This window comes from Papio anubis, chromosome 1 (genome assembly GCF_008728515.1).
Source record: "Papio anubis isolate 15944 chromosome 1, Panubis1.0, whole genome shotgun sequence".
Lineage (NCBI taxonomy): Eukaryota > Metazoa > Chordata > Mammalia > Primates > Cercopithecidae > Papio > Papio anubis.
In genome coordinates this window covers 139,812,005-139,826,945 of record NC_044976.1, presented here as the reverse complement: position 1 = coordinate 139,826,945, position 14,941 = coordinate 139,812,005, and the positions used below count along the sequence as shown (strand labels likewise).

The 14,941-nt window shown below is 40.6% G+C and overlaps 1 long non-coding RNA gene across 1 annotated transcript; it reads right to left on the bottom strand.

Annotated features, from left to right (window-relative positions):
- Positions 1–339: 339 nt before the first annotated feature.
- Positions 340–11,998, bottom strand: LOC116270351. Its single transcript, XR_004178401.1, has 3 exons — positions 11,871–11,998; positions 1,567–1,675; positions 340–1,009 (listed from the first exon to the last, which is right to left on the bottom strand). It is a non-coding gene; the product is annotated as an uncharacterized LOC116270351 (long non-coding RNA).
- Positions 11,999–14,941: the final 2,943 nt, after the last annotated feature.

Genomic DNA, 14,941 nt, shown 5'->3' with positions numbered 1-14,941 from the left:
CAACAATTTACACTACCTATGTTATCAAGCAGGACATTTATTTTTTAATCTTAAATATTTTGCTTTAGATTAATGACACTTGAACTTTGCCTCAAAACGTGTGGAACAATTGGTAACCAACTGTTGTATTTCAACTAGTCCTAGAACAAAGGGACCATCTTTCCTAAGTAAATACTAGCATTTTAAATTTTGATGAGATATCGAATTGATTTTAAGTTTAAATGATAGGTTTTACAGTTCTTACCCATCATGGTTACAGAAATCTCTGGTTTTGATTTTTAACCAAGACACTCGTTACTTCTACACATGCCCTGTACTTCGGTGCTCACCTTCTTGTTAAATCTGTACTTTTAAAAAATATCCATTCAATTCTTGCAGAACTTATCAACTGTGTATCAGTTTCTTTATTAAAGGTATTATATCTTTATTAAAGATATTTCTTTAATATCTCTCTCCAATATTTAGTAATACCTTTTCCAATCCTGAATTTTTATAACCGAAGGAGCCAACAACAGAGAACAGGAAATTGTCAACCTCATGTCAGAACTTACAGTGAATTTTTGAAAACTCACAACTTAAATCTATAAATCCGGAAGTTTTCTTGTTTTATTTCTCTCCCCAACAAAATATACTTATTGCCTCATTGTAACCATAAAACCTGGGGAGACAAATCTGTCTCCTACTCTAAGATCCTTCCCAGATTCCAATCACCTCTGAATCACACTGAGGCCACTTTCTACAAGGGTCACCTAAGCAAACCTTGCCACATATACCATCGTCCCACATCACACACTAAGATAAGATGACTGCAGAAATTTAATCTTGTGCAAACAATGATCTCTGTTAGAAGCCACTGAAATAGAAAACTAAATATTCTGCTGCTTTTGAAAAAATCCAGGTAGATGGTGTTACCAATCTTGTGACCTGAAGATGCTTCTTGCTGTGTGTTTCCCACACGATGCTTTGTACCAGGAAAGAACGTAGTCATCATGCCTGTGTGATTCAGGGACTGCAATGAAAATTGAGCCTTCAGGAACTGTTCTTTTTTGGCAGGCATCCCAAAAACGTAGCAAATCATTCAGCAAAGAGGTACTATAGAGAGGTGAGGTACAGGGGCCCTGGAACCAGCTAGGTTCCTCCCCAGCTGCTCTGCTTGCTGAGCACACGATGTGTGCAAGTTATTTAATCTCCTGCTGTCTCAATTTCTTCATCTATAAACTGGGGGTGACAGTTGTCTTCAGAGAATTGTGACGAGGGCAAAGTGAATAGTGCATGCACAATGTTCACAGTATCCTGTGAATGGTTCATGGTTTACACGCACTTTTTTACATTTAAAATGTAGCATTTTACATTTAAAATGCTGGGCATGCAGTAAGGAACCAACGAATATTAGCTAATGTCACTATTTGCTTCTTTCTTTAATTGATTTCTACCTCCCACCGTTTTCAAGGACCTTAGCTTAAACCTGATCCTTTACATTACAAATCACCCCCTCTCCTTTCCTCAGTTACAACTGGAAAATAAAATGTCCCCTCCCTCCTCAGCTGAACAATCATTTATATTCACCTGCTCTATCGGGGCCTAAGAGGAAACCAGCTATGGAGAGAATTCAGAAGTAGAAAGCTGGGTGAAAGGTCTCTCAGGAGTGAGAAGGCCATTTTTTCACTGGTTTGCTCTGCAGAGGAAAATAAATGGGCCTGAAACAATCACTCTGAAAAATGAGTTGCGGGTGGGCAAAAGAATCTCATTCAATATTTGTGTGTGTGTGTGTGTGTGTTTAACCTATGGGTGACCAAGATGCCTTAAGTCTGAGGCTTCTCTTCAACACAGGTAAATTGTGTGCCCCAAGCCCACTAGTGGCTCAACTAATAAATTGATCTAGTACTAGTTGACTCAAAGAGCTGTTAAAATGAATGAAAGACTCTGGACTGTTTCTTTCTACCTAACATGTCACTATCTTGCTCAGTTTTATTTGGGGTTCTTAGTGTGGGGGCACACAGAGGAAGCAGATGGGAGATCTGTCAAAGCTTAACTCTCTGCCATTGAACTTCTGACTTCTGAGGAATTGAAAGGTAACTATATCTAGTAGCCTTACCGAATGAAATGCTATGCTAAGATCACCGTGAACATTAAGAATGGCAGTGAAGCTCCATATAGGTTAATGAGAAGGAGTAGTGAAAACAATCAAAGATAGGAAGTTCCATTCACTTTACTATCCTTGTCCTAAAAACTCCTTAGGGGTGGGACATGGTCTGAAAGGCAAGTACGAGGACACATAAATCACTTAGTGATTTTCCTGAACTAGATAGCACCCCAAATAGGTGGGCTTAGCTGAGAAGGGTTGAGGGGACAGACAGCCCACTATACGCATTTGCCCCATGAAACACGCTACAAATCTTCTCTGCAGTCTTCTATGTCAATATATCTTCTATAAATAACCGCTCAAACGTTCTTCCTAGTGGGGAAGGGAAAATGTTTACAAGAAGGGGCTGTTCTGTGTGAAGGTACTTCCTTCCCCCGGTCCCAGCAGGTTGTGACATGAGTTTGGGCTACTCCTGTTCACCAGTCATTCTCCTCTCTGTGCAACACAAGGAACAAAGAAAGAGCAGATGTGCAGTGGAGTTGGGGATGTTGAAGAGTGTTGAGCATAACCGATGGACTTTTCTGTCATTCTGAGAGCTTTCCTGAGAAAAAGGAATGTCCATGTGTATCATAAGCTTGAAATAATAGAGTGACGTGGGAGAGATATGTGGCATGAGTAGCAGGGCATATGGTTGGGGACTCTATATGACTAGTGGGGTAGATTTCCAAGTAGTTCTCATTTCCTTCAGGTCTCTGCTCAAAGGTCACCTTATCTGTTTTACACGAAATAGTCTCCATCCACTTCTCCATTGACACTCCCCACTCACTTTACCCTGGGTATTGTACTCTGACATTCTCATCACCACCTGACATAACCATGCATTCACTTGTCTATCTGCTTCCTCCAGTTGGGGCATAAGCCTGAAGAGAATCAAGACTACTGTGTTCATTGCTTTATAATCAGCACCCAAGACAATGCCTGAAACATAGTGGTGCTCAGTAAATATTGCTGACGGATGAGTAAATCTGTTGTATCTGTTTAGTTTTTATACAAGACTCCTGGAAAGAGAAAAGGGTGCCAAGCATCAACTTTAGAATAGTCTAATCTTCTCATTTTACAGACGAGAAAACTGAGGCTGAAACAGGTCATGGCTTATGCCAAGTCTGGCTGATGCAGAGAATGAAGCTGAGGCTCCATGGTCCACTGAGCAGCCTGTCCTCAAGAGCATAAACGATTTTGCTGAGCATATCTGACATTGACAAGGTGATGGAGAGGAGCTGGAAGGAAATTTCCTGGGCACGCCTGAGACATTCCCCAAATGAAAAGGAGAAAACTGATTCCAGAGACACTGAACAAATGGGAAAAGAAGGAATGACCATGCCCCTGTCCAACAGGCTGCCTGCCTGGGGATGGCAATGAGAGAAAGCAGATGGCTGCACTGGCACACAGCAGCTGGCTGGAGCAGTACAAATTGAGTGCCCTTGGTGAATATCATTAGAGTAAGTGGTGCACTAAAACACCTAGAGGAAGAACAAGCAAGCAGAACACACACACACACACACACACACACACACACACACATTTTTATTTTATTTTATTTTTTATTATACTTTAAGTTCTAGGGTACATGTGCACAATGTGCAGGTTTGTTACATATGTATGCGTGTGCCATGTTGGTGTACTGCACCCATTAACCCGTCATTTACATTAGATATATATCCTAATGCTATCCCTCCCCCCTACCCCCTCCCCACAATAGGACCCAGTGTGTGATGCTCCCCTTCCTGTGTCCAAGTGATCTCATTGTTCAATTCCCACCTATGAGTGAGAACATGCGGTATTTGGTTTTCTGTTCTTGCGATAGTTTGCTGAGAATGATGGTTCCAGCTGCATCCATGTCCCTACAAAGGACACAAACTCATCCTTTTTTATGGCTGCATAGTATTCCATGGTGTATATGTGCCACATTTTTTTAATCCAGTCTGTCACTGATGGACATTTGGGTTGATTCCAATTCTTTGCTATTGTGAATAGTACTGCAATAAACATACGTGTGCATGTGTCTTTATAGCAGCATGACTTATAATCCTTTGGGTATATACCCAGTAATGGGATGGCTGGGTCATATGGTACTTCTAGTTCTAGATCCTTGAGGAACCGCCACACTGTTTTCCACAATGGTTGAACTAGTTTACAGTCCCACCAACAGTGCAAAAGTGTTCCTATTTCTCCACATCCTCTCCAGCACCTGTTGTTTCCTGATTTTTTAATGATTGCCATTCTAACTGGTGTGAGATGGTATCTCATTGTGGTTTTTGTTTGCATTTCTCTGACGGCGAGTAATGATGAGCATTTTTTCATGTGTCTGTTGGCTGTATGAATGTCTTCTTTTGAGAAATGTCTGTTCATACCCTTTGCCCACTTTTTGATGGGGTTGTTTGTTTTTTTCTTGTAAATTTGATTGAGTTCTTTATAGGTCCTGGATATTACCCCTTTCTCAGATGAGTAGATTGCAAAAATTTTCTCCCATTCTGTAGGTTGCCTGTTCACTCTGATGGTAGTTTCTTTTGCTGTGCAGAAGCTCTTTAGTTTAATTAGATCCCATTTGTCAATTTTGGCTTTTGTTGCCATTGCTTTTGGTGTTTTAGACATGAAGTCCTTGCCCATGCCTATGTCCTGAATGGTATTACCTAGGTTTTCTTCTAGGGTTTTTATGGTTTTAGGTCTAATTTTTAAGTCTCTAATCCATCTTGAATTAATTTTCGTATAAGGAGTAAGGAAAGGATCCAGTTTCAGCTTTCTACTTATGGCTAGACAATTTTCCCAGCACCATTTATTAAATAGGGAATCCTTTCCCCATTTCTTGTTTTTCTCAGGTTTGTCAAAGATCAGATGGCTGTAGATGTGTGGTATTATTTCTGAGGACTCTGTTCTGTTCCATTGGTCTATATCTCTGTTTTGGTACCAGTACCATGCTGTTTTCGTTACTGTAGCCTTGTAGTATAGTTTGAAGACAGGTAGCGTGATGCCTCCAGCTTTGTTCTTTTGTCTTAGGATTATCTTGGCAATGCAGGCTCTTTTTTGTTTCCATATGAACTTTAATGCAGTTTTTTCCAATTCTGTGAAGAAACTCATTGGTAGCTTAATGGGGATGGCATTGAATCTATAAATTACCTTGGGCAGTATGGCTATTTTCACAATATTGATTCTTCCTATCCATGAGCATGGTATGTTCTTCCGTTTGTTTGTGTCCTCTTTTATTTCACTGAGCAGTGGTTTGTAGTTCTCCTTGAAGAGGTCCTTTACATCCCTTGTAAGTTGGATTCCTAGGTATTTTATTCTCTTCGAAGCAACTGTGAATGGAAGTTCATTCATGATTTGGCTCTCTGTTTGTCTGTTACTGGTGTATAAGAATGCTTGTGATTTTTGCACATTAATTTTGTATCCTGAGACTTTGCTGAAGTTGCTTATCAGCTTAAGGAGATTTAGGGCTGAGACAATGGGGTTTTCTAAATATATAATCATGTCATCTGCAAACAGGGATAATTTGACTTCTTCTTTTCCTAACTGAATACCCTTGATTTCTTTCTCTTGCCTGATTGCCCTAGCCAGAACTTCCAACACTATGTTGAATAGGAGTGGTGAGAGAGGGCATCCCTGTCTTGTGCCAGTTTTCAAAGGGAATTTTTCCAGTTTTTGCCCATTCAGTATGATATTGGCTGTGGGTTTGTCATAAATAGCTCTTATTATTTTGAGATACGTTCCATCAGTACTGAATTCATTGAGAGTTTTTAGCATGAAGGGCTGTTGAATTTTGTCGAGGGCCTTTTCTGCATCTATTGAGATAATCAGGTGGTATTTGTCTTTGGTTCTGTTTATATGCTGGATTATGTTTATTGATTTGCGTATGTTGAACCAGCCTGGCATCCCAGGGATGAAGCCCACTTGATCATGGTGGATAAGATTTTGATGTGCTGCTGGATTTGGTTTCCCAGTATTTTATTGAGGATTTTTGCATCGATGTTCATCAGGGATATTGGTCTAAAATTCTCTTTTTTTTGTTGTATCTCTGTCAGGCTTTGGTATCAGGATGATGTTGGCCTCGTAAAATGAGTTAGGGAGGATTCCCTCTTTTTCTATTGATTGGAATAGTTTCAGAAGGAATGGTACCAACTCCTCCTTGTACGTCTGGTAGAATTCGACTGTGAATCCATCGGGTCCTGGACTTTTTTGGTTGGTAGGCTATTAATTATTGCCTCAATTTCAGAGCCTGCTATTGGTCTATTCAGGAATTCAACTTCTTCCTGGTTTAGTCTTGGAAGAGTATAAGTGTCCAGGAAATTATCCATTTCTTCTAGGTTTTCTAGTTTATTTGCGTACAGGTGTTTATAGTATTCTTTGATGGTAGTTTGTATTTCTGTGGGATCGGTGGTGATATCCCCTTTATCATTTTTTATTGTGTCTATTTGATTCTTCTCTCTTTTCTTCTTTATTAGTCTTGCTAGCAGTCTATCGATTTTGTTGATCTTTTCAAAAAATCAGCTCCTGGATTCACTGTTTTTTTGGAGGGTTTTTTGTGTCTCTATCTCCTTCAGTTCCGCTCTGATCTTAGTTATTTCTTGCCTTCTGCTAGCCTTTGAATGTGTTTGTTCTTGCTTCTCTAATTCTTTTAATTGTGATGATAGGGTGTCAATTTTAGATCTTTCCTGCTTTCTCTTGTGGGCATTTAGTGCTATAAATTTCCCTCTACATACTGCCTTAAATGTGTCCCAGAGATTCTGGTATGTTGTATCTTTGTTCTCATTAGTTTCAAAAAACATCTTTATTTCTGCCTTCATTTAATTATGTACCCAGTAGTCATTCAGGAGCAGGTTGTTCAGTTTCCATGTAGTTGAGTGGTTTTGATTGAGTTTCTTAGTCCTGAGTTCTAGTTTAATTGCACTGTGGTCTGAGAGACAGTTTGTTATAATTTCTGTTCTTGTACATTTGCTGAGGAGTGCTTTACTTCCAACTATGTGGTCAATTTTGGAATAAGTGTGATGTGGTGCTGAGAAGAATACATATTCTGTTGATTTGGGGTGGAGATTTCTGTAGATGTCTATTAGGTCCGCTTGGTGCAGAGTTGAGTTCAATTCCTGGATATCCTTGTTAACTTTCTGTCTTGTTGATCTGTCTAATGTTGACAGTGTGGTGTTAAAGTCTCCCATTATTATTGTATGGGAGTCTAAGTCTCTTTGTAAGTCTCTAAGGACTTGCTTTATGAATCTGGGTGCTCCTGTATTGGGTGCATATATATTTAGGATAGTTAACTCTTCCTGTTGAATTGATCCCTTTACCACTATGTAATGGCCTTCTTTGTCTCTTTTGATCTTTGTTGGTTTAAAGACTGTTTTATCAGAGACTGGAATTGCAACCCCTGCTTTTTTTTGTTTTCCATTTGCTTGGTAGATCTTCCTCCATCCCTTTATTTTGAGCATATGTGTGTCTCTGCATGTGAGATGGGTCTCCTGAATATGGCAAACTGATGGGTCTTGACTCTTTATCCAATTTGCTAGTCTGTGTCTTTTAAATGGACCATTTAGTCCATTTACATTTAAGGTGAATATTGTTATGTGTGAACTTGATCCTGTCATTATGATATTAGCTGGTTATTTTGCTCACTAGTTGATGCAGTTTCTTCCTAGCATCAATGGACTTTACATTTTGACATGTTTTTGCAATGGCTAGTACCTGTTGTTCCTTTCCATGTTTAGTGATCCCTTCAGGATCTCTTGTAGGGCAGGCCTGGTGGTGACAAAATCTCTCAGCATTTGCTTGTCTGTAAAGGATTTTATTTCTCCTTCACTTATGAAACTTAGTTTGGCTGGATATGAAATTCTGGGTTGAAAATTCTTTTCTTTAAGAATGTTGAATATTGGCCCCCACTCTCTTCTGGCTTGGAGAGTTTCTGCTGAGAGATCTGCTGTTAGTCTGATGGGCTTCCCTTTGTGTGTAACCCGACCTTTCTCTCTGGCTGCCCTTAACATTTTTTCCTTCATTTCAACTTTCATGAATCTGACAATTATATGTCTTGGAGTTGCTCTTCTTGAGGAGTATCTTTGTGGTGTTCTCCGTATTTCCTGAATTTGAATGTTGGCCTGCCTTACTAGATTGGGGAAATTCTCCTGGATGATATCCTGCAGAGTGTTTTCCAACTTGTTTCCATTTTCCCCCTCACTTTCAGGCACAACAATCAGACGTAGATTTGGTCGTTTCACATAATCCCATACTTCTTGAAAGCTTTGTTCATTTCTTTTTACTCCTTTTTCTCCACACTTCTCTTCTCACTTCATTTCATACATTTGATCTTCAATCGCTGATACTCTTTCTTCCAGTTGCTCGAGTCGGTTACTGAAGCTTGTGCATTTGTCATGTATTTCTCGTGTTATGGTTTTCATCTCTATCAGTTCTTTTAAGGTCTTCTCTGCATTGATTATTCTAGTTATCCATTCATCCATTCTATTTTCAAGGTTTTTAGTTTCTTTGCGCTGGTTATGTAGTTCCTCCTTTAGCTCTGAGAAGTTTGATCGACTGAAGCCTTCTTCTCTCAACTCGTCGAAGTCATCATCCAGCTTTGTTCCGTTGCTGCTGATGAGCTGTGTTCCTTTGGAGGGGGAGATGCGCTCTGATTTTTTGAATTTCCAGCTTTTCAGCCCTGCTTTTTCCCCATCTTTGTAGTTTTATCTGCCTTTGGTCTTTGATGATGGTGACATACTGATGGGGTTTTGGTGTGGGTGTCCTTTCTGTTTGTTAGTTTTCCTTCTAACAGTCAGGACCCTCAGCTGTAGGTCTGTTGGAGTTTGCTTGAGGTCCACTCCAGACCCTGTTTGCCGGGTTATCAGCAGCAGAGGCTGCAGAAGATACAATATTGCTGCACAGCACGTGTTGCTGTCTGATTATTTCTCTGGAAGCTTCGTCTCAGGGGTGTACCCCGCTGTGTGAGGTATGTGGTGTCGGTCTGCACCTAGTGGGGGATGTCTCACAGTTAGGCTACTCAGGGTCAGGGACCCACTTGAGCAGGCAGTCTGTCCGTTCTCAGATCTCAACCTCTGTGCTTGGAGATCCACTGCTCTCTTCAAAGCTATCAGACAGGGGTATTTACCTCTGCCAAGGTTTCTGCTGTTTTTTGTTTAGCTATGCCCTGTCCCCAGAGGAGGAGTCTACAGAGGCAGGCTGGCCTCCTTGAGCTGTGGTGGGCTCCACCCAATTTGAGCTTCCTGGTGGTGGCTTTGTTTACCCACTTAAGACTCAGCGATGGTGGCCCCCCTCCCCCAGCCTTGTTGCTGCCTTGCAGTTAGATCTCAGACTGCTGTGCTAGCAATGAGGGAGGCTCTGTGGGCGTGGGACACTCTGAGCCAGGTGTGGGATATAATCTCCTGATGTGCCTTTTGCTAAGACCCTTGGTAAAGCGCAGTATTAGGGTGGGAGTTACCTGATTTTCCAAGTGTTGTGTGTCTCAGTTTCCCTTGGCTAGGAAAAGGGATTCCCTTCCCCTTAGCACTTCCCAGGTGAGGTGATGCCTCGCCCTGCTTCAGCTCTCGCTGGTCGGGCTGCAACAGCTGACCAGCACCAATTGTCCGGCACTCCCCAATGAGATGAACCCAGTACCTCAGTTGATAATGCAGAAATCACCAGTCTTCTGTGTCACTCACGCTGGGAGCTGGAGGCTGGAGCTGTTCCTATTTGGCCATCTTGCACACACACACATTTTTAAATTTTTAGTTTATTCTTTCAATTTCCCTTCACTACAAGGTAGGCTCCATGAAGACAGGACCTTTGTCTGTGTTAATAATTATTAGTTGGATACATGAAAAGATGAATGAATGAATGTATTATTAAGCATCTCCTATGATAAACATAGTGCTAAGCACAAAGGATGGTTTCTGCATCAGGAGGAATCAGAAGGGGAAATAAATAAGACCCCCAACTACCAAGTGGTACGTTTAGTGTTATGAAGGAGCTGAAAGGGTCCCAGAAGAAGCTAGACTTTGGGGGTCAGGAGGTCTCAAGAAATACATCAGGTGGTGGTTGATGATTAGCTCAGGTATTACAAGAAAAGCCTAAATGGATCAGGAATAGAAGATGGAGAACTGAGAGAATAGCATGTGCTAAAGCCAGAAACAAGAGGGGCCTAGAGGAACTCCAAGCAGCACCACATCATGTGGGAGGGACATAGCCTTTTGAATTAGACAGACTCAAGTTCAAATCCTAACACTGCTCCTTACTACCTGAGTATTTTTGAACAATTTACTCTGGTAGACTGATCTTTGGTTTTAAAAATCTGTAACATAGGAAAAATATTGCCAGTATGTCAGGTTCTTGCAAGGATTACATGAGATCGTGTTTTCTATAGAGGATGCCATGGTTGAGATCAGGAATTGCTGGCTGCTACTCTAGTCGGGAATTGGGGAAAGGTGGCCTGAATGAGCAGGCAGGGGTCAATTCATCTGTGACTTGAGGGTACTAGGAGAATTTTGTACTTTGACCAGGAGGCATGAGGAGGAGTTGCAGGGTTTTAAGTAGAGGGATTATGAGAGTGCAGGCAATGAGACTATTTAGTAATCACTCACAATAATCCAGGAAGGAAATAAAGGTCTCTCTAAGGAAGATACAATGGGAATGAAGAGGAGAGGATGCACATAGGATACACAGGAGGAAGAATTGATAGGACTTTATTACTTATGGTTCCTATGAAAGGAAGAGACATCTAGAACTATTTCTACTTGTACTTCTTAGTAAGCTCTTCAGATCAGGGCCAGAACCAAACTCTTTTTTAGCAGCAGGCAATGAAATAAGTACAGGATCCAGAGAAACGATTTAATATGTTTTATAGCAAGATATTTTAATTTGAATTTTATAAAAGTATCAATCTGCAATAGATTCCTCATTTTAGTTTAAGAACCATTGGTTTACAATAGTGCCGTCCAATGCAAGCCACGTATGTAATGGTGACATTTATGGTAATATTATTTTTTATTCAACCTTATATATCCAAAGTATTGTCATTTTGTGATGGTTAATATTGAGTGTCAACTTGATTGGATTGAAGGATGCAAAGTATTGTTCCTGGGTGTGTTTGTGAGGGTGTTGCCAAAGGAGATTAACATTTGAGTCAGTGGACTGAGAGAGGCAGACCCACCTTCAATTGGATGGGCACAATATAATCAGCTGCCAGTGCAGTAGGATAAAAGCAGGCAGAAGAACGTGGAAAGACCAGACTCACTGAGTCTTCCAGCCTTCATCTATCTTGCATGCTGGATGCTTCCTGCCCTTGAACATCAGACTCCAAGTTCTTCAGCTTTTGGACTCTTGGACTTACACCAGTGGTTTGCCAGGGGCTCTCAGGCCTTCGGCTGCAGACTGAAGGCTGCACTGTTGGCTTCCCTACTTTTGAGGTTTTGGGAGTCGGACTGGCTTCCTTGCTCCTCAGATTGCAGACAGCCTATTGTGGGACTTCATCTCGTGACCCTGTGAGTCAATAACCCTTAATAAATGCCCTTTCATATGTATATGTATCCTATCAGTTCTGTTGTTCTAGAGAACCCTTACTAATGCACATTTCAATATGCAATCAATACAAAAATATTAATGAGGCCAGGTGCAGTGACTCACGCCTATAATCCCAACACTTTGGGAGGCCGAGGCAGCTGGATCACGAGGTAAGGAGTTCGAGACTAGCTTAGTCAACAGAGTGAAACCCCATCTCTACTAAAAATACAAAAAATTAGCGGAGCATGGTGGCGGGTACCTGTAATCCCAGCAACTCTGGAGGCTGAAGCAGGAGAATCGCCTGAACCCAGGAGGTGGAGAGGTTGCAGTGAGTCGAGATTGCACCACTGTACTACAGCCCAGGCAACAGTGCAAGACTCCATCTAAAATATATATATATATGTGTGTGTGTGTATATATATATGTGTATATATATGTGTGTGTGTGTATATATATGTATATATGTGTGTGTGTGTATATATGAGATATATTGCATTTTTGCAATCAAAATCCAGTCTATATTTTACAATTATAACATACCTGAATTTGTAGTAGCCACATTTTAATACCTCAATAGCCATATGTGCCTAATGGCTACAGTGCCGAGTGACACAGATGTAGAATATCCACTCATTGCTGGTTTAGGTGATTGAGTGAATAGTCGGTCATACTTTAACCACGTCTTAGAAGAAGCACAGTGTTAGAGGGAAATCCTTGTTCCCCACTCTCCTAATTTTACTTCAGAGAGATTTATTCTAAACATTCCAAGCCTCTTGCTTTACCCCTTAGTCCTCTCCTAGAAAAGTACAGTGAATTTCCCATGGGTAGTTTTGGGAAAATAAGCCAGGCATGTCCATCTCAGCAACTCCATCCTTCTCCTTTAAAAAGCCAGCCTGATGAGGGAAACCAGGGATCTGTGCTTCTCCTCTTGGGTACCCCCTTCATGTGGGAAGGCCTGCCGTGGCCTGGCACTGCCTTGATCCACAAGGTAAATTCCCCTAGTTCTGTGGTTGTGCCTTCAAGCTTCTTTGACACTCACAACAAGTCATATTATCCAAATTTATTCTTTATCATTCATAAAGACAATTCTCAGCCTCCAACTCTGTCTGCATTAGCAGAGGCTGCTCCTAGGGACAGGTGTAGAAGAACAGGGTCTCTGCAAAGGCATGGGCATCTCAGGAGAGGATTTTTAAGGTGCAGGTGACTATAGCTTGACATTAAATTAGCAAGTGGCCTAAGTACACATGTGTGACCCATGCAGAGACTGAGCAGATGCTGGCCGGCCACAGAGTCCTTAGTAAGCACAGCTGTGGTAAGGATTCAATTATAGAAAAAATAAAATTTTCTTTCTGCCATTCTTTTAGGCTTCAGGGAATGTACAATATTTGCTGTTTTTAAACTTCAAAAGAGTTGAGTTTCAGAAAACTAGGGGAGTAAATTGTTAATGTCAAAGCTGTCAACAGTGTATTAGCTGCCCCAAACTCCATTGTACATCCTTAAGAAGAGAATGATGGCATAACTAATCTTAGGGTTTGGGTGTTTTGTTATCAAACTCAAGAATGAGCCAGCACCAAATGTTCTCAAGTTAGTTCATGATTGCTTAAGAACATACGGTGGAGACAGTTTCTTAACCTTCAGCAACTCCACAGTCATATTGGTGTAGGTTTGTATAACACCTGTGAAAAAGAGAATGTGGTTTCTTTGTAACTAAATATAGTCTATGCTCAACTTGTTGGTTCAGAACTGAAGAGGTAGGTCTGTATAATTCTGGGGCTCATCTGTCACTCATACAAATAGTGCCCTCCAATTTAGCATTTCTAAGCAATTACGGTGATATTTTGGCTTCCGACTAATTACTTATTTTTCATTTCACATTTTCTACATAAAGTTCTGAAAAAAATAAAAGTTTCATTTTGGAGATATATATATATATATATATATATTATATATATATATTTTGAGTCGGAGTTTCACTCCTGTTGCCCAGGCTGGACTGCAATGGCGTGATCTCAGCTCACCGCAACCTCTGCCTCCCGGGTTCAAGCGATTCTCCTGCCTCAGCCTCCTGAGCAGCTGGAACTACAGGCATGCACCACCATGCCCAACTAATTTTGTATTTTTAGTAGAGACAGGGTTTCTCCATGTTGGTCAGGCTGGTCTTGAACTCCCGACCTCAGGTGATCTGCCTGACTTGGCCTCCCAAACTGCTGGGATTACAGGCGTGAGCTGCCGCACCCAGCCCTGGATATATATTTTTAAACACCAGAGAAATATCAAATCATTCTACAGGTAATTGACTAAATTGTCTAAAGATATTAAAATTAATCTGAGTAGAGATGAAGATGTGGAAGTAATCAGAATACACATGCGCACATACACATACGTATATATATATACACACATGATGTTTGAAGGCATAGATATATAAGAAGTCCCCCGAGAAGCTTTTAAGAGAAGAGAGGGGGGCAAGAGCTGAACTCTGAAGAATACAAACATTTCAGGGATATACAAAGAAAGGAAGGGAACTAAGGAATTTCCAGAAGAAAGTAAGAATATGATGTTTCTGTGGATGAAGACAGAAAGAATGTTTTAAGAAGGGAATAACTGACTGAGTGTAAATAATATTAATAAATGTATTCATTCAACAACTATTTATTGAGTATTATAGGAAGAGACTATTCTAAGCACTGGCCATTCAACAGTGAACAAGACAATATGTTTTCCCTCATGGAGTTTGTGATCTAGTGTAAATTCACACAGAAAAGGTAAGATAAGAAAGGGCTGAAAATGGTCCATTGTGTTTGACCATTTATTGATTATTAGGGTTTTCAGTAAAAGGAAATTCAATGGTATAGAGGGATAACAGCATACAGGAATGAGTTTATGAGTTCACAGAGCTGGGCAGTAATGAGACAGGGTGGTAGCTGGACAATGTGCAGTCCATAGTGGGTGATGGCTATGGAGAATATTCAAGGGAAGAAGGTAGGAAGAGCCAGCAGAGACAGAAACTAAAGACCAAAGGAAGAAGATGCAAAGTGACAGAACACACTGATAAACAACGCATGGGTAAATGCAGTAAGTCCTCAACTAATGTCATAGATAGACTCTTGGAAACTGCTACTTTAAGCAGAACAATGTAAAATGAAGCCAATTTTACCACAGAAGAATTAATATAAACAAGAGTTCAGTCCTGAAGGCATATTTCTGGTGACAAAAACATCATCAAACTTCTAAATAAAGACCAAAACACTTCTAATATTAAACATTGAAATAAATGTGAGCTATACATACATTAAAGAGAGGTTAATGAAAATAAGATAATTATTTACC